General features: G+C 36.2%; 1 protein-coding gene across 16 annotated transcripts in view; it reads left to right on the forward strand.

The window, feature by feature from the left end:
• PAM (peptidylglycine alpha-amidating monooxygenase) overlaps positions 1-19,813 on the forward strand; it is a 280,812-nt gene that overhangs the window by 73,046 nt on the left and 187,953 nt on the right. Inside the window, exon 3 of one of the 16 annotated variants that reach the window (XM_060143337.1) lies at positions 13,723-13,844. The exons of the other annotated variants lie outside the window; for them this stretch is intronic. The gene's annotated coding sequence lies outside the window, so the exon portion shown is untranslated. The remainder of the gene's footprint in view (positions 1-13,722; positions 13,845-19,813) is intronic. 16 annotated transcript variants of the gene reach the window in all.

The raw sequence follows: 19,813 nt of genomic DNA on the forward strand, positions 1-19,813 counted from the left end.
CTTTTCAAAGTACTTTCTCATTTCATTCTCACCTTATTTTGCAAATGAGAAAACTACCTAAAATAACCCAGCTAATTCAGTAGAGGGATTGGGATTACTCCAGACAGACTGACTCCAGATGACTGTATTCTAGTGCCATTTAAACCCACCCAGCTCCTAGAACTGCCCTGTGTGTAAAGAGTAAATGTCCTCCCCATCCCCACTCCCTCTGGATTAAACCCAAGGAAGGGGCAGTAGAAGCTGAGAAGACAGCCTCACGGTGAGGCATTAAACTAAAAAGAGGGACTGAGAAGGGCAATTAACAGAAGAGGCTGTTTATGCTCAGGCACCCACCCAGCACACAGCTACCTTTGGTGGTACACAGACTCCCTGCTGCCAGGCTTGCCCATCAGTTCTCTCCACCTCATCCCAGTCAATGCTCCTCCACCTATGTCCATTTTAAAGGCTGATGGGCAACTGAGAAACAAGGTGAGGCAAAGTATTCCTGAGTGGGACAGGACTTTCACTTCATTAATTTTTTTTCCAATTAAAAGGAATTTCTGGGGGCTTCCCTGGTGGCACAGTGGTTGAGAATCTGCCTGCCAATGCAGGGGACACGGGTTCGAGCCCTGGTCTGGGAAGATCCCACATGCTGCAGAGCAACTAGGCCCGTGAGCCACAACTACTGAGCCTGCACGTCTAGAGCCTGTGCTCCGCAGCAAGAGAGGCCGCGATAGTGAGAGGCCCGTGCACTGTGATGAAGAGTGGCCCCCGCTCGCCGCAACTAGAGAAAGCCCTTGCACAGAAACGAAGACCCAACACAGCCAAAAATAAATAAATAAATAAATAAATAAGCTTTCATTAAAAAAAAAAAAAAAAGGGATTTCTGAACACCTGGACGAGGTATTGAATGGGATGTGCAAAAGTGAATCTCCTACTTCAAATACGATAGAAAGTGCACAGGCCTGAGGGAGTGTTCCCTTGAATCAGTCCCAGGTTTTACACTAACTTTCTCTGGTTCTTTATTTCCTTGTGGGTAATATGAGGGAGCTGGGTTAAAAGTTCTAGAGTCCCTACCAACTCTGAAAAAATGTTTGTGATAATAAGGAGCTTGTAGTCTATCTGAGCAGACATGAGAAATGTGTGTAAGAGGTTAAATATAGGGAAAAACTTACATATGGTGAAAGAAATAAGAATAGATGTTGCCCATGAGTGTGTGGAGATTGATTGGAGTAGAAGTTGCTTACTGATATGGTGGTTACTCATCAAATTGTACACTTGAGGTGTGCATTTCATCTCAAATACAAAGCAAAGCAAAAAGAAACAACAACAAAAAACACCAATATAATGATACATAAGGGCTAAAAATTCTGGAGAGGTGCTGCGTTAGGAAGGTGGCCTAAGATAGCCCAGTAACAGACACTGACTTTGTGTATGTGCAAACTATTATTTAGCTTCCCTTAAGTATTGTTGTTTCATGAAATGTTTTTGAGACTATGTGATTTTTCTTTTTCCTTGTCTTGTTAAAATTACATCACAACATTTTTTTAATCCTTCCCCCCTCCGTTTTTTTTAAATTAGCTGCTGCTATTTCTTTAAATGACCCCCCTTAGTTTCTTTCTTTCTTAAATCTGACAGTTACTGTGTGAAGCTTACACATCTAGACGTTCCTGTCACATAGTTAACACTTCATAAATATTAGTTACACAGAACTGTTGAGTTTCTTTCACTATTTATTTGTGCTTCAGCATGCTACATGTTTTTCTGTTTAATCAATTAAACCTTCACCTACATTTTTATCCTTCTCCTGTAGAGGGATGTGTTAGTATACTTTTGATTGCTCATTAAAACGTTTCCTTTGTTCTTTCTTATTTAAAATTCTTATCTTTGTTTTAAATCTTAAACTATTATTTTACTGCCTCCTTTCACCCTGGTGGTCAACTAACTTATCCATAGGTACAAATAACAAATTAAGAGTGATTTGCTTGAAACTAGTTCTTTTGTTATATCCCGTCAAAAAGTAAAAAAAGTGATTGGCAATGCATGATCTGCTGTGTTAGATGACACCAGTATTAGAAAATAATATAATTAAAATGCATTATACTAAAATGTCTTCCATTAAACAAGATGGAAAGATTGAAGGAAAGGGAACACAGACCTAAGAAGTTGGAATAATGCTCATCTTAAAAAATGAAGTATTGGGGCAGACAGCAGGAGCAAGAAGAACTACAGTCCTGCAGCCTGTGGAACAAAAACCACATTCACAGAAAGATAGACAAGATGAAAAGGCAGAGGGCTATGTACCAGATGAAGGAACAAGATAAAACCCCAGAAAAACAACTAAATTAAGTGGAGACAGGCAACCTTCCAGAAAAAGAATTCAGAATAATGATAGTGAAGATGATCCAGGACCTCGGAAAAAGAATGGAGGCAAAGATGGAGAAGAAGCAAGAAATGTTTAACAAAGACCTAGAAGAATTAAAGAACAAACACCTAGAAGAATTAAAAAACAAACAAACAGAGCTGAACAATACAATAACTGAGATGAAAACTACACTAGAAGAAATCAATAGCAGAATAACTGAGGCAGAAGAACGGATAATTGACCTGGAAGACAGAATGGTGGAATTCACTGTCGTGTAACAGAATAAAGAAAAAAGCATGAAGAGAAATGAAAACAGCCTAACAGACCTCTGGGACAACATTAAATGCAACAACATTCACATTATAGGGGTCCCAGAAGGAGGAGAGAGAGAGAAAGGACCAGAGAAAATATTTGAAGAGTTTATAGTCAAAAACTTCCCTAACATGGGAAAAGAAATAGCCACCCAAGTCCAGGAAGTGTAGAGAGTCCCATACAGGATAAACCCAAGGAGAAACATGCCGAGACACATATTAATCAAATTGACAAAAATTAAAGACAAAGAAAAATTATTAAAAGCAACAAGGGAAAAATGACAAATAACATACAAGGGAACTCCCTTAAGGTTAGCAGCTGATTTCTCAGCAGAAACTCTACAAGCCAGAAGGGAGTGGCATGATATATTTAAAGTGATGAAAAGGAAGAACTTACAACCAATATTACTCTACCTGGCAAGGATCTCATTCAGACTTGACAGAGAAATCAAAAGCTTTACAGACAAGCAAAAGCTAAGAGAATTCAGCACCACCAAACCAGCTCTATAACAAATGCCAAAGGACCTTCTGTAAGTGGAAAACACAAGAGAAGAAAAGGACCCACAAAAACAAACCCATAACAATTAAGAAAATGGTCATAGGAACATACATATCAATAATTACCTTAAACATGAATGGATTAAATGCTCCAACCAAAAGACACAGGCTCACTGAATGGATACAAAAACAAGACCCATCTATATGCTGTCTACAAGAAACGCACTTCAGACCTAGGGACACATACAGACAAAGTGAGGGGATGGAAAAAGATATCCTATGCAAATGGAAATCAAAAGAAAGCTGGAGTAGCAATACTCATATCAGATAAAATAGACTTTAAAGTAAAGAATGTTACAGGAGACAAGGTGGAACACTACATAATGATCAATGGATCAATTCAAGAAGAAGATATAACAATTATAAATATATATGCACCCAATATAGGAGCACCTCAATACATAAGGCAACTGCTAACAGCTATAAAAGAGGAAATCCACAATAAGACTGTAATAGTGGGGGACTTAAACACCTCACTTACACCAATGGACAGATCATCCAAACAGAAAATTAATAAGGAAACACAAGCTTTAAATGACACAATAGACCAGATAGATTTAATTGATATTTATAGAACATTCCATCCAAAAAGAGCAGATTACACTTTCTTTTCAAGTGTGCACGGAACATTCTCCAGGATAGATCACATCTTGGGTCACAAATCAAGCCTCAGTAAATTTAAGAAAATTGAAATCATGTCAAGCATCTTTTCTGACCACACCGCTATGAGATTAGAAATAAATTACAGGGGAAAAAACGTAAAAAACACAAACACATGGAGGCTAAACAATACGTTACTAAATAACAGAGATCCCTGAAGAAATAAAAAAATACCTAGAGACAGGGCTTCCCTGGTGGAGCAGTGGTTGAGAGTCTGCCTGCCGATGCCCGGGACACGGGTTCTTGCCCCGGTCTGGGAAGATCCCACATGCCATGGAGCGGCTGGGTCCGTGAGCCATGGCCGCTGAGCCTGTGTGTCCGGAGCCTGTGCTCCGCAATGGGAGAGGCCACAACAGTGAGAGGCCCACGTACCGCAAAAGAAAAAAAGAAAAAAACCGAGAGACAAATTACAACGAAAACATGACGATCCAAAACCTATGGATGCAGAAAATCAGTTCTAAGAGGGAAGTTTATAGCAATACAAGCCTACCTCAATAAACAAGAAACATCTCAAATAATAAACAATCTAACCTTACACCTAAAGGAACTAGAGAAACAAGAACAAACAAAACCCAAAGTTAGCAGAAGGAAATTAATCATAAAGATCAGATCAGAAATAAATAGAAGCAAAGAAAACAATAGCAAAGATCAATAAAACTAAAAGTTGCTTCTTTGCGAAGATAAACAGAATTGATAAACCATTAGCCAGACTCATCAAGAAAAAGGAGAGGACTCAAAGCAATAAAATTAGAAATGAAAAAGGAGAAGTTACAACAGACACCGCAGAAATGCAAAGCATCCTAAGAGACTACTACAAGCAACTCTATGCCAATAAAATGGACAACCTGGAAGAAATGGACAAATGCTTAGAAAGGTATAACCTTTCAAGACTGAACCAGGAAAAAGTAGAAAATATGAACAGACCCATCACAAGTAATGAAATTGAAACTGTGATTTAAAATCTTCCAACAAACAAAAGTCCAGGACCAGATGGCTTCACAGGTGAATTCTATCAAACATTTAGAGAAGAGCTAACACCTATCCTTCCCAGACTCTTCCAAAAAAGTGCAGAGGAAGGAACACTCCCAAACTCATTCTATGAGGCCACCATCACCCTGATACCAAAACCAGACAAAGATACTATAAAAAAAGAAAATTACAGACCAATATCAGTGATGAACACAGATGCAAAAATCCTTGACAAAATACTAGCAAACAGAATGCAACAACACATTAAAAGGATCATACACCATGATCAAGTGGTGTTTATCTCAGGGATGCAAGGATTCTTCAATATAAGCAAATCAATCAATGTGATACACCATATTAAAATATTGAAGAATAAAAACCATATGATCATCTCAATAGATGCAGAAAAAGCTTTTGACAAAATTCAACACCCGTATATGATAAAAACTCTCCAGAAAGTGGGCATAGAGGGAAGCTACATCAACATAATGAAGGCCGTATACAACAAACGCACAGCCAACGTCATTCTCAATGGTGAAAATCTGAAAGCATTTCCTGTAAGATCAGGAACAAGACAAGGATGTCCACTCTGACCACTATTATTCAACATAGTTTTGGAAGTCCTAGCTACAGCGATCACAGAAGAAAAAGAAATAAAAGGAATACAAATTGGAAAAGAAGAAATAAAACTGTCACTGTTTGCAGATGACATTATGCTATACATAGAGAATCCTAAAGATGCCACCAGAAAACTACAAGAGCTCATCAATGAATTGGGTAAAGATGCAGGATAAAAAATTAATGCACAGAAATCTCTTGCATTCCTATACACTAATGATGAAAAATCTGAAAGAGAAATTAAGAAAACACTCCCATTTACCACTGCAACAAAATGAATAAAATACCTAGGAATAAACCTACCTAGGAAGATGAAAGACCTGTATGCAGAAAACTATAAGACACTGATGAAAGAAATTAAAGATGATACCAACTGATGGAGAGATATACCATGTTCTTGGATTGGAAGAATCAATATTGTGAAAATGACTCTACTACCCAAAGTAATCTACAGATTCAATGCAATCCCTATCAAATTATCAATGGCATTTTTTACAGAACTAGAACAAAGAATCTTAAAATTTGTATGGAGACATAAAAGACCCTGAATAGCCAAAACAGTGTTGAAGGTAAAAAATGGAGCTGGAGGAATCAGGTTCCCTGACTTCAGACTATACTACAAAGGTTCAGTAATGAAGACAGTATGGTACTGGCAGAAAAACAGAAATATAGATCAATGGAACAGGATAGAAAGCACAGAGATAAGTCCACGCACCTATGGTCAACTAGTCTATGACAAAGGAGGCAAGGATATACAATGGAGAGAAGACAGTCTCTTCAATAAATGGTGCTGGGAAACCTGGACAGCTACATGTAGAAGAATGAAATTAGAACACTCCCTAACAGCATACACAAAAATAAACTCTGTCACATTCTAAAGTTTTATCACCAAAGGAGGGAATTTTAAGAGTATCACAGGTTGTTATAGATGAGAATAAAATAACAATGTTTCTTTAGCAACACTTTAGTTGAAATAGAGTCACAAATTGCTGTAAAGTCTTACTAAACTTTAAGGAAAAAAGTTACAAGATAATTTTTTAAAAAATATTTTTAAAAACAAAGTAGGGATTAGTGATATATTATACCCCACATTAAAAAAAATTAAATCAGAGTTTAAAATATTTTTTCTCCTTAATACGTTTCATTTTAAGTGTCTGACTTTCATGTGTGGGAAATAATTAGACATGAAAGGCTGAGCAACTAGATGGTTCAGGCTTTCTTGCATCTGTGACTTGATTCCTGGAAGGAACATTGGAGCAGGTGTCAAACTACGGTCAGGGTGAGCAATTAAAATCAAGTAATCTTAGGGCATACTTGACTAAGAATTATAGTTTAGATCATTTCTTTCCTGTGGGCATTTTTTCCAAAAATGGGTATGAAGAAAGAAATGGAAAATGACCCAGAATGGAACTCTAAACTCTGGTGGTTCTGAGTTTAAGTTTACTATAAACCCTTACATCCCATGCTTATTAACTTTTAATAGACCTATTCTCATGTATATTTTATAAAGCAGAGTCTGACCTTGTGATAATCCAGCCACCGAAACAGATTAACTGTATCTCAATAAGACTCTTACCATGAAGAATATATCAGTTCTGCCCCCTTCTCTATTAAGGAGAAATACACTTAAACTTTCATTATTTTACCTTTTTTGTGTGTTTCTAGTTTACTAAGTATTACGTTAATTTTACTTAATACTTTTATTGTGGTGAGGAGCACTGGAAATGGAAACATTTAAAATGAGATTTGATTAAAAACCCCACAAAATTAGCAGATGGCTTAGGGAAGCAGCACTAAGGATGCTACTTGATCCTTAATTCAAGACCATACCTGATGCTGTATCTGGAAGAAGAGCTATGCCAGGAACAATGCTGTTGAGTTAAAGACTATGTTATTCATAAATATTTAGGAAAATGAGAAGCAAGTGTTCATGAGCATAGTATATGAAACCAAATAGATATTCCATAGGAGGAGGGTTCTGCACACATCTCTAAATCTGTAGTATTTATTCATGTAACATTTTAATAAACCTACGGAGAACAGAATTTTATAATGAATCCAGTCAAAACTTTATAGCTCTGTTGCTTTATTTTATTCATCCTCTGTACAAATGGATGTTTTTATTTGTAATAGTCACTGAAATAAATAGTCATGTATTTATTTATTTATTTATTTTTTTGCGGTATGCGGGCCTTTCACTGTTGCGGCCTCTCCCGTTGCGGAGCACAGGCTCCGGACGCGCAGGCCCAGCAGCCATGGCTTACGGGCCCAGCCACTCTGCGGCATGTGGGATCTTCCCGGACCGGGGCACGAAACCGCGTCCCCTGCATCGGCAGGCAGACTCTCAACCACCGCGCCACCAGGGAAACCCAATAGTCATGTATTTAAACTCCCTCACACCAAATATAGAATCCCTAAGGTTTTGTCTTTAAATATTTTCCCAACACTTACAATATTAAAAAGCTTAGTATAATTAATTGGTACCATGTATAACTGTGATAGCTGGCATCTAGTTACTTTTCCTGTTATTCTTTTTATTCTTTTACTATAACAATTCTGTGAAAATTTTTATGCTTCCTACTTAATACATGCTAATTTTTTTTTTTTTTCCAGTGAGGGAAAGAATGAGGGTTCAAAGCAATGTTAAATACAGGTGACAGTGTTTCCTAATTAATTAGTTAAAATTAATTAGTTTTATGAGAGCAGAAATAAATCACTTAAAAATTCATGAGCTCTTTTCACCTTTTTTTTTTTAACGAAATGTAAACTTTCTGGAATAAGGATTCTCTCTAAACAAATATTTTTGTGTTATAACCCATGTAGTTAGCATATTGTTGCTAGATCTAAAAACCCATGTCCAGATGCCTAATTAGACTTCCAGAGACCCTGCAGGATGCTGAATGGTCAGGAAATAGGAAATCATCCACTACTGATATAGGTCCCAATTTGAGGACAGACCTGTGAGGGTATCTTAAGATGCAAGAGACTTGGCAGCTGGAGAGCAAGTGCCTTCTGTACCTGAGCATCGGTGCTCAGTGTCAGCCCTGTAGGCTCCCAGCCTGTAACATGTCAGCCTCTTGTGTAAGTTAACAGAAAGAGAAAGAATCTAATTTAAACCATTTTCAAGTATACGCATTAAATGACTAATAGTTTTGTTTTCAAAATCAAACATTTCCTTACTGAACTCCTTAGAAGAAATTTTGGGTAGTGGATCTCCCTAGGTACCGTTGGTTTCGGATTCTCTAATAAAGTCATCTTTCCTTCAATATTGCAAGTTTTAGATCTACACTTTGGGTGGGAAATTAAATATTATCCAAATCAAATATATTATTAATAGTTCAGGAGAACAGACTCAGAAGAGAATCAACAGCAATCTTCATAAGAACCTGACCATTTACTGTTTGCCTGTATATGAGATCACATGTCGAATACCAGATTTTAATGTCAGCATTCTGTGCTGGAGAGACCATTTAATGTTTATTTATGAGGCACTGGCCTGGAGTTCAAGCTCCAGGAGAACAGGCTGTGTGAACTTGGCCAAGTCATGGAACCTCTTTGAGTCTCAATTTCACCACAGGTAATAAGAGTACATATGAGAATAATACTACTTTCTAGCATTACAGTATTATGAGACATATATGAGATTGTTTATGCAAGTTATTTGTGCATTGTAAAACTTGGGTTTGAATTCTGACTCTACCACTTCCTGGCATTGTAGTTTTGGATAAATTACCTAATCCAATAAAGCCTTATTTTCCACAACTTGAAATGAGAATAAGTATACAATGTTTGCAAATTGATTGTTACAGAGTAGGAGCTCAAAAAATGTTAGTTGCTGTTATCACTATTATTTTTACTAAATCTCTGTGAATGTATTTATTATAATCTATATAATGACATAAAATTTTGTTTAAGGTTATTTAAAGTCTATCCCAGTAGGTATGTATTTTTACTTAAAAACTTGGTACTGCACACTTTCCTGTAAATTAGAATAACTTTTAAGCTAAGTTTGTATGTAGAATGAGAAATTTTCTTCCTAAACAAATAATGTCCCTCTATAAGTATTGTTTTAGCTTTCTGATATAAGAGACTAAGGAGGAATGGAAGTCCAGGATCCTCTCATTGTTTATAGTTTACCATAATTAATAATTAAATTGTTTTGTTGGTGGATTTGGTATAAAACAAGAGGAGCTTATATGATTCTATAAGTGTAAGTTTTTATTATTTTTTTTTTAATTTTGAGAGGAAAAAAAACCTTTGAGGGCACTATGCCCTCTATGCTATGTGCCCTCTCTAGAGAACATATTTGAGATGCACCAGCGATTGCCTACCACTTACAATCCATTTAAAGAGTCAACCTCAAGCCTTTTCCCTGAGGTAATGGGATTAGCATTCTGTTGGGACTGCAATCTTTAAGGATACAAATTTGTTTCTAAATGTTCTAGCTAGTAATCCTATGCTCCTTGACAGGTTTTACACTGTAACTGACACTCTTGGAATGGAAAACACAGACCTCAGACCTCTTTTCCTCTGCTGGATTAGGAAATTCAAGAACTTTAACAGAAAGTATTCTGTCTTGACATACTTAAAATTAGTTTCTCCTCATCTTTTTTCTTTGATGTTGGTATTGAAGGAATGTGATGAGTAACCTGAATTTAAGAAGACAGTGACATATAGATGCTTTTCTAAGCCAGTCATGAAAAATTTTCCTTTTAATGTCCCTAATTTTTACTACTTTTAAAAGAAAAGTATGCTAAGAAATATTTTCAGTTTAAGTATATCACTTGATAATTTAAAATGTTCTGAGGCAGTTTGTTTGGTTGGAATTCATTACAAAAGGAATAAAAGTCAAGAACCATTCTATTCTTCTCTTTTCTATCCTCTTTCAACAAGCCAGCTGTTAATCCCTGGGATGATAATATAAGTATGTTGAGACATTATGATCCTTGGAAAATAAAAGAAGTTAAAATATTAGTAAACTTGTTTTATGACACATTCCTGATCATATTCTATAATTCTTTTTCCCTTTTGTTTTAAATAATATCTTAATATGAATAATGAACATTTTAAATAAATATTATTACTTTTAGAAAATGTCTATAAATTTGAAATATCCCAAGTTTGTTTTCATGAAGCATACTTTTCTATAGCTAAGATTCCAATGGAATATAAAATATAAATTACAGTATCTTTTGAAGGTCACTATGAATTTAATGTAAAAACCACTCAGACTACACTGAATAATTTAGATTTAAAAAACAAAGTTTATTGTATAGTAAAACTTTACGTCATACTAATTTTAATTTTTTCTTTTGAAACTGTTCTCAATTTTTTTCTAAAATGTTCTATTTATTTCCCTTACTTCTTGGATGTATTTTATTGACTCTACATTTACTTTGTCTTGATGGCATCTGGTCATGACTTTGAATATCGGTTGTGTCTGTGCTGTAGAAACCACGGAGTACAACCTGGGGAACACTGACTTCAGTATCAGAGCTGTGATTTACTACCTGCTCTCTGACTACCTAGTGTAAATTACTTAGCCTCTCTGAGCTTCGGTTTTCTCATCGTTAAATGGGGCTAGAGATACCTGTCTTAGCGTGGTGGTGAGGGTTACATGAGATTGAATCGTGTCTAACAATGTCTGGCATATGGAAAGTGCTCAGTAAATTTTGTTCCCTAGTTTGTGGTAAATGGAAACGGAAATGCAAATGGTTGGGTTTGGAGCTGAATATCTCTGAATTGAAGATACCCTAGAAAGTCCTGATCATTAAGCTTGAGTGGTAGAGGTCTTTACAGGAGATTTGATAATACTAGAAATCAGATTCACATCATAAGGAGCATTTAAATCATCTTAGTCAGTTAACATTCTAACTGGTTATTTGACACCGTCAAATACCTAGGTTGCCAAGAATGTGGCCCGTGTCTATTTCCCCTGTTATGTTGTCTGTATTACTGAATGGTATTCTTCTGTTAATTAAGAATATTACAGTACCTGTCAAATTAAGCATCTTTGCTTTGAAAAAGATGTGGGTGTGTGGTTAAAGGAGTCTCACAGATTTAGTAGGAACAGTGCTTTTAACAGATGTTAGATCTCTGACTCTGGCTTTTTGGGTATCTGAGCGTCTTAGGGTTGCACAGTAACTCAGAAGCCAACTCTCTTGATTTATAGTTCAGAATACAAAGTTCACAGCAGTTAACTTACTAGCCCAGGGATGGATAAGTTTCAACTTCCATGTCAGCTCTGGGATTTGGGCTGTTGGAAGACATAGGTTTGATATTCTTCAATTAGATCAAGGTCACATAACTAGTTTGAAGTAGAGTCTGGGCTAGAACCCAGTTCTTTTGGCTTCTAATCTTGTTTTCATTTCTCCTAGTCATTTTATTATAAACCTCATGAAAACCTTTATTTTGAATACATTTTTATAACCTTGTAATCCATCATGTAGGCATGAAAAGTTAAGATTCTGACATTTTTATTATATGCAAAGAAAGTGAAAATTATCTTGTTAAAAATATCATGCTTATTATTCAGTTTCGAAAATGCAGAAATAGGGCTTCCCTGGTGGCGCAGTGGTTGAGAGTCTTCCTGCTGATGCAGGGGACACGGGTTCGTGCCCCAGTCCGGGAAGATCCCACATGCCGCGGAGCGGCTGGGCCCGTGAGCCATGGCCCCGTGAGCCATGGCCGCTGAGCCTGCGCGTCTAGAGCCTGTGCTCCGCAACGGGAGAGGCCACAACAGTGAGAGGCCCGCATACCGCAAAAAAACAAATAAAAAAGGAAATGCAGAAATAATGTGAGAAAGAAAAACGTAGTTTCATATGCACATCTTTTTAAGCATGACTCTTCATTACTAAGCTCTTTTTTACAAAGTCTGCCATCAGCTTTTTAAAGGACACATTTCAACATGGATTAAATCTTTGGGAAATTAGCTTGAATTATTTATAAGTACAGGCATACCTCAAAGATACTGCAGATTCAGTTCCAGACCACCACAGTAAAGTGAATATCGCAATCAATGGAGTCACACCAATTTTTTTGTTTCCTAGTGCATACAAAAGATATGTTTATACTTTACTGCAGTCTGTTAAGTGTGCAATAGCATTATGTCTAAAAAATGTACATAATTTAAAAATACTATATTGCTAAAATATGCTAACCATCATCTGATTCGTCAGTGAGTCGTAATGTTTTTGCAATAGTAAGTTAAAGATCACTGATCATAGATCATCATAACAAATATAATAATTAATAATGAAAAAGTTTGAGATATTGCAAGAATTATTGAAATGTGACACAGAGACATGAAGTAAGCAAATGCTGTTGGAAAAATGGTGCTGATAGACTTGCTGGATGCAGGGTTGCCACAGACTTTCAATTTGTAAAAAATTATTCGCTAATCACAGTAAAACAAGGTATGCCTATAATTGCCCAAACATGCACATATATGTGTGTGGAGTAGAAATATGTTTATCAACAGCTAAGAGTAATTGTTTGTATTGTGATGTTATGAATAATTCAACTGTATTTCATACCATTTTTAAGCCCTGTGGATGTAGTTTGTGTTATTTCCCTGGATAACATTGTTGGCACACAGTAAATATCTAACAATAATAACTCTTTTCCCATACAGTATTTACTTTAACTAGAAAAAACTGCTGTGCTCATGTTGTACAATTTTTAAAGTTTGTTAAGATGCTAAATGAATTTCTTGGCATTCTGTTATGGTATTATCATTTTTTAATTAGAACTCTCTCTCTCTCTCCCTGTCATACACACTTCACCTTCCTCCAGCCATTTGCCTTTCCTGTGACAATGCTCTATGTTTTCATCTTATCACCTTAGTAACCAGAGGTACCAGAGTCCTACATTCCATTGAAACCCAGACTTTAAAGATGGTCTCAGGCTGTTCCCTCTACTTCTTTTGTGGTTCTTTGTAGCTTGAAAAATTGGGAAATGATCAAATTTAGCCACGATCACAACTTTCCAAACTTTTCTGTGTCCTGGCATTTGAGTTCTACTTTGTGTCTATCACTGTGTTAATTATTTGGGGGATACACAGTAATTCCTTTCTAACAAGAATACTAAAATATTATTGGAGCTAGCATCCTCTCAATGCAGGCCCAGCACTAACCCATGCTCACACCTAGGACAAGGCCAAGCTAGTCTGGTGTATTTTCAGGGGCTTGCATGTTCTCTTTCTCCCAAATATTATCCCCATTTTCTTTTATTCTTATATACTGCCCTTTATTCTGTAATTAGATACCAGCTTCCTTGCAAGAACTGGTTGCAGCGATAAGTCATGGGAAGCTCATTCACATGAAAGTGTATAAACTGCACAGCTGGGCACATAATCAACTCTAGACAAACAGGAGACAGACCAGGTAAGGAACTAGGAACATAGGCTTTGAGTCAGTCCTGAGATTAAGCCTTTTCTCTGAGACATTATGTCACTGAACAAGTTAAAGTTACATAACTTCACTTAGACCACTGGTTCCTCATCTGTAAAATGAAAGTAATACTGTCTCATCAACTGTATTATTAGAAAGATTAAAAGAAAAGTCTATGAAAAAATTGAGCAACTTCATTTTTAGTCAATACCTGAAAATGTCAATTAGTGTGACAACAAAATAGCAATCAATGCATTGGACTATAGAAGAAGGAGAGAAGGTGAATAAAGGAGAAGCTGAGGACTCTAAAGGCAAATTTTGTAGGGATCATATCTTTTCCAGAAGTCCTATTTACCTGCTATTGGTTGGGGGAATGTAGAGGCCCCACTCGTTATATGCTGCCAGTGCCTACAGCTTTGCTTCCCATTACTTATAAACATTTTAGCTTGTTTTTCTTTGATGATATTATAAACAGGGATTCATCCTTGTCAAATTATTTATTAATTGAGGATTTCTACCCTCAAGGAGCTCTTGTGTAGAAATAATATGGACATACAAGAAATAAAGTACAAAAGCTTGTTTTATAAAGATCATCAGTGCTACAGGATATTGGGAGAGGGAATGAACGCATTGTCAGGATCAAACATCGTATGAATGAAAGCTCTACTTTTCTGTTTTGATGTGGCCATTTAAATAAAATGGCATAAAAGTATGTTAGACACCAGGATTCAATAAGCTTAATCCTGAAACAGCTACTGTAAAAATCATAATTTTGCCAGATCTTGTTTGCAAGATTTTGATTTCCTAGAAGAAATAAGTTTTTTGTTTTAAGTATTTGATTCATTTGCCATCAATACTTGAAAGGCAGCTAGAGGTTTGGCTTCTTCACATTCTGATGAGTGGAGCTCAGAACTACCAAGGTGGCATCCTACTCCTGTCCCCCAGAGACCCACGTTTTCTGGCAACAGATCCTACATTGAGCTATTTGTGATTGTCCAATAAGCTGTTATAATAGAATGGCCAAAATACAAACTTTGTTTTTATGTGTTTATGTGTTTGTGGGACCAAAACGCAGAGGTATTGGTATCTCCTACTTGTTTTAGTGACAATTCTGATTCCATGTAGAGGAGAATCAAAGGCATATATAATTAATTTAATTATTGAATGTGTTCGACCTTAAATGGTTCCCATTTTCATTTTTGAAAATTTTAGTCAAAGATGGACTTGAAATATGTTCTTTCATTTTACATTGAGTATTTGGTTAAATGAAAGATTTTATGAATATGTTGGAACTCTTCTGAGTTTAATCAGTTTATTGATTCACTAGGCATGATTTGGTGTTTTTCCTTTGTGATGATTTTTAAAAAGAGAAAAATCTCATTTTCTTTCTGCATTATTTGTATAATCTTTTCCCCTTCTTTTTGCAACATTTGGCTTGAACCTGAGTTTAATAAAGTTTGCTATAATATTGTAGTAGTTTACAGGTGGCTCACATATATTTATGATGTGAAAGTTGCGTATCTATTAATTTAACAAATATTTACTGATGTCCTGCTATGTCCTGAGCTAGCTATTGGAGGTATAATGGTGAACGAAATACACAAAAACCCCTGCTCACATAGAGCTTATAGTCAGAGATTAAACACTGTTACTAAAATACTGTAATGAAGCTAAGTATTTTGGAGTAGTAAAGGGAGGTGGGGGAGGCAAGGAGCACAGGGAGGTTGCAATTTAAAATGTGGAGGTCAGTGAAGACCTCACAGAGAAGGTGACAATTGAACAGAGACTGAAGGTGATCAAGAGAGGAAACCACTTGGCTACAAGGAGCGACAATATTCTAGGCAGAGGAAACAGCAAGTATGGAGACCCTGAAGTGGGAACGTGCTGTGTAAAGAACAGCAAGGGGCCAGTGTGGGGTAGGGGACTAAGAGGCTGGTTTTGTAGGGCCTTGCATGCCAGTGAAAGGACTCTTGCTTTTTTTACTCTGACCCAAATGAGAAGCTGCAGGAGGTGTTAGGCAGGGCAGTGACATGGACTACTTTAGCTTCAAAGGCTTGCTATGATTGCTGTGTATTGAGAACAGATTATAAGGTGGCAAGGGCAGAAGCAGGGAGATAAGTTAGGAGGCAATTACAATAACCCAGGCATGAGAAGATGGTATCTATCTACTTCCTGTGCATTTACTGCTGTGTGTATTGTATACAGACACTGGTGCAAGGGACCATTTGGGTTTATTTTTCAGTCTGTTTTTTTTCCCCTGTGGTTCAAATCTCCCATAGAAGGGAAAGAGAGAAATCAATGACTTCACTTTTGTTTTTAGCCATTACTGGTAGTAATATGAATCTTGCATGTATATGGCATTTTACAGTTTTCAAGCCATTCTTATATGTATTGCCACATCTAGCCCTCACAATGGCCTGTTTAGTGGGTGACAGTTTCCAGGTTTATAAGACATGTCAGGGTCACACAGCTGGCCCCTTCTCTTCGGTGGTGTGCATATTGGCTTCAGTAAAAACATACAAACTAAGCAGTGACCAATAATCATCTCTTCCCGGAGAATGGGACTTGGGTGCACTTAAAGAAATTTACTCAGCTGTCAACTCATTAAAGAGTAATGAGCATTGTTGTGGTCTCTGTCTTTGGTGGTCGCTGGGTTGTCAAGCTAAAAAAACTTGATTGTTATTGGAATTGAATCTGTAAATTGTTCAAAGGGGATTCTTTATAAACAAGAGCATTCCTAATTTTTTCCTTTTAATTTCATCTTATCTCTTTATAGGATTCACACATCTAAAGATGGAATAGAAAAAAAGTGTACCAAAACTGGAAGAATCCCCCAAATGTTGAGGGAATTATAATACCAAAAGATATTTAATTTTTGCTGATGAGTAACACTAGGTGCAGTGTTTCCTTGTATATGTCAAAATATTTCAGCAAAGATGGTTTTCTTTTATGGAATTTAAATAATGAGGCTCGTGACATTTTACTTTTAACCTGCAAGATACATTGAATACAATTAACATATTCAAGTTAAGTCAAAGAAAGTAGCATAAATAACTTCTGTGTGATTTAATTTAAATTTATAATATATTATAAGTGTTTCAGAGAAGATGAGAGGTTGTAGAAATTCCTGTATATTGTAGTTGAGAAAGCAGAGTGTGTATTTTGTATTCAGAAATATATCATGTAACAGCTGTTGCAAAATTTGAATGAAAAAGAAAAACTGAATGGGCAAATATACGTTTGTAGTCAAAAGGAATAATATATATATCATTTGAATTGTGCTCTTGAATTGCCATTTGTCTAAGAGATTGAATTTTTGAATATAACAGCAGTAAATGCAAAAAAGGCAGATTAATATAGTGATGTTTGTGAAAAAAATTTAAGTGCTCGGGATAGGAATTTGAACTTGTGGTTCACACAATAGTATTCCATTACTTTCTAACAGATGTGATTATTGAACAGATTAATAGTTTATGTTGAAAAACCTACTTATTTGAATGAGCCCTCAATTATAATATTCCCCATTAAGGATGTATTTTTTTCACTTTTCAGTTGAAATAGCAATGTATGTAAAATGCAATTGATGTTCTGGCTTTCAACCTGACAAGCTTTTGCAATATGTAGAATATGTGGCAGGCCTGGTGGCTTCAAAGTGTTTTTTTTGAAGTTTTTGGTAGGGAATGTCTTCTGGGGCAGCTGAGGGGATTGGTACATGGGGAACATTTGAGACAGTGGTTTATTGTTATTCTCTTTTCCTGTCCATTTTTTATGTGGGCCACTCTTCGTGTCCTCCTGTATCCTTTTCCTTTCTCTTTTCTTGCTGATTTAATTCCTCCAGTTTATTATCAAGTGCCTGCTGTATGCCAGGCATTATTCTAGGGGCTAGAAATACACCTCCCTGCTCTCTGGAAACTTACCGTCTTGTGAGGAGGGTGAACAATGAACATCTTAAACAAGGGATAATGTTCACTATGAATAGACCAAGGCAGGGAGTAGTGACAGAGCAGTGTGATACTGTACTGGGTGGGGAGGGAAGGCCACTCACCCCACAGGGAAGCTGAATCCTGAATGATAAGAAAGAGCAAGCTGTTTTTTCCTTCTTGTGCCCTTGTTGCCTTCACTCTAGCCCACAGACTCATAATAGCCTGGCTGCATTCACAGCTTTCCACGTACCTAGAGTTGAAGCCAATGGCACGCCATACCTCTTCTCCCTCTCCAGGGATATGTGGGAGATACAGATGGACTGTCCTTCCTTTATAGGCCTTCACTTTCTTACTCCCTATAAGAATTCACTAATTATTATGTATTTTAGAAGGTTTTCCTCCTCTTCCACCAGCCCCTTGCTTCATCCCCCAGTACCACACAACATGTTGAATTTGCTTCTATAAATATTATAGGCCTTCTCACATTGCCTTGCAATAATTTGTCTTCCATTCCTTTCCAAAATGCCATCCCCATTTGCCCCATTAAAAGCCAGGTAAGCATCATTTCTTTTTTTTTTTTTTTTTAATATTTCTTTCTTTATTTGGTTGCGCTGGGTCTTAGTTGTGGCAGTGGGCTCCTTAGCTGCAGCTTGAGGGCTCCTTAGTTGTGGCCAAACTCTTAGTTGCAGCATGCATGTGAGATCTAGTTCCCTGACCAGGGATTAAACCCGGGCCCCCTGCATTGGGAGCACGGGGTCTTAACCAATGTGTCACCAGGGAAGTCCCCAGGTAAGCATCATTTCTGTTCATCTTTGTTTTTCCAGAGGCTAACACAGTGTCTGAAACAAGTAACTTTCAGAAAGTATTGTATTTTTAAACCAAATTAATAAATTGTTTAATCTTATACTGCTTGCCCTTATGATAACTTCAACACACATATATACTTCTCTCCTTTCTAATATCTAAGTGATTAAATGAAAACATAAAATGTAAGGGGTTAATTCAAGTAACTTAATGTATTCTTGTCAATTAAGTAAAATGTAAATGGTACCTTAGTAACTAGTTTACTCTCTTTTGCTATTTATATTTTTCTCAACCGAAGAGAGCAGGATGCTGAACCACATTTAGAGTTTATCAGAAGAAACATTAGAGACACATAGAAAACAGCATAATTATATATGCACTTTTAGACTGCAAAGTGAAATTAGACAAGTCGTTTGAAGGTCTGCGTGATTCATTATAATGCAATCGATTATGTGGCTTACCTTAAATTATAATGTAACGCTGAGAAAAATGCCATGACCTAAAGAAATATTTTATGTGGATGATGTCATCATGCATTTACAGGAATCAGTATAGATATTTATAACTTTTCATGGAAAAATTTTAAAACATTTTAAAGCAACATTTAAAAAGAAAATTACATTTTGAATATTTAGCTGCCTTGTTTGCCCACTTCGAAGATGGAAAGAAATTAATCACAGTGAGTTCATTCTTACAGTTATAAAACAGTTTGTAGTCTTTTTTCATTAGTTAAAAAAAAGTACATGAGTATCATCAGTTTACAGATTAGCAGTCATTGCCGTTAAACAACATGGCATTTTCCCACTACTTCTGGTAAAGTCTTTTTTATGTCTGTATGTGATTTCACCGTTTTTAGTCATACCAGTCTTAAAAGGCTGGCCATTATGTTCTTTGGACATGAATTACTCCCCCAAAGGGGGAAGAATAAACAACACAAATGCTTAAGTTTGTTTTTTGTGAAAATAGCTACATTTAAAGACCATTTTTATATTGTTCTTTCTAAAATGTCAATTACTAGATAGTAAAAAAGTTAAATTCAGCTGAATGTAATAGAGAAAAATATATGAATATGATTTAATAATTTCCTAACTTCTGTTTTCTTCATATGTGGCAGAGAAACTTACTTAAATTCCTAAGATTTGGGTTGAATAATAATTCTTATTATTTAAAAGAGAAACATAGCATCATTGTAATTGTACTCCCGAGGTAAATGTCTGGTTTTCTTTTGCTTTTATT

Source organism: Lagenorhynchus albirostris, chromosome 3, assembly GCF_949774975.1.
Source record: "Lagenorhynchus albirostris chromosome 3, mLagAlb1.1, whole genome shotgun sequence".
Classification (NCBI taxonomy): Eukaryota; Metazoa; Chordata; class Mammalia; order Artiodactyla; family Delphinidae; genus Lagenorhynchus; species Lagenorhynchus albirostris.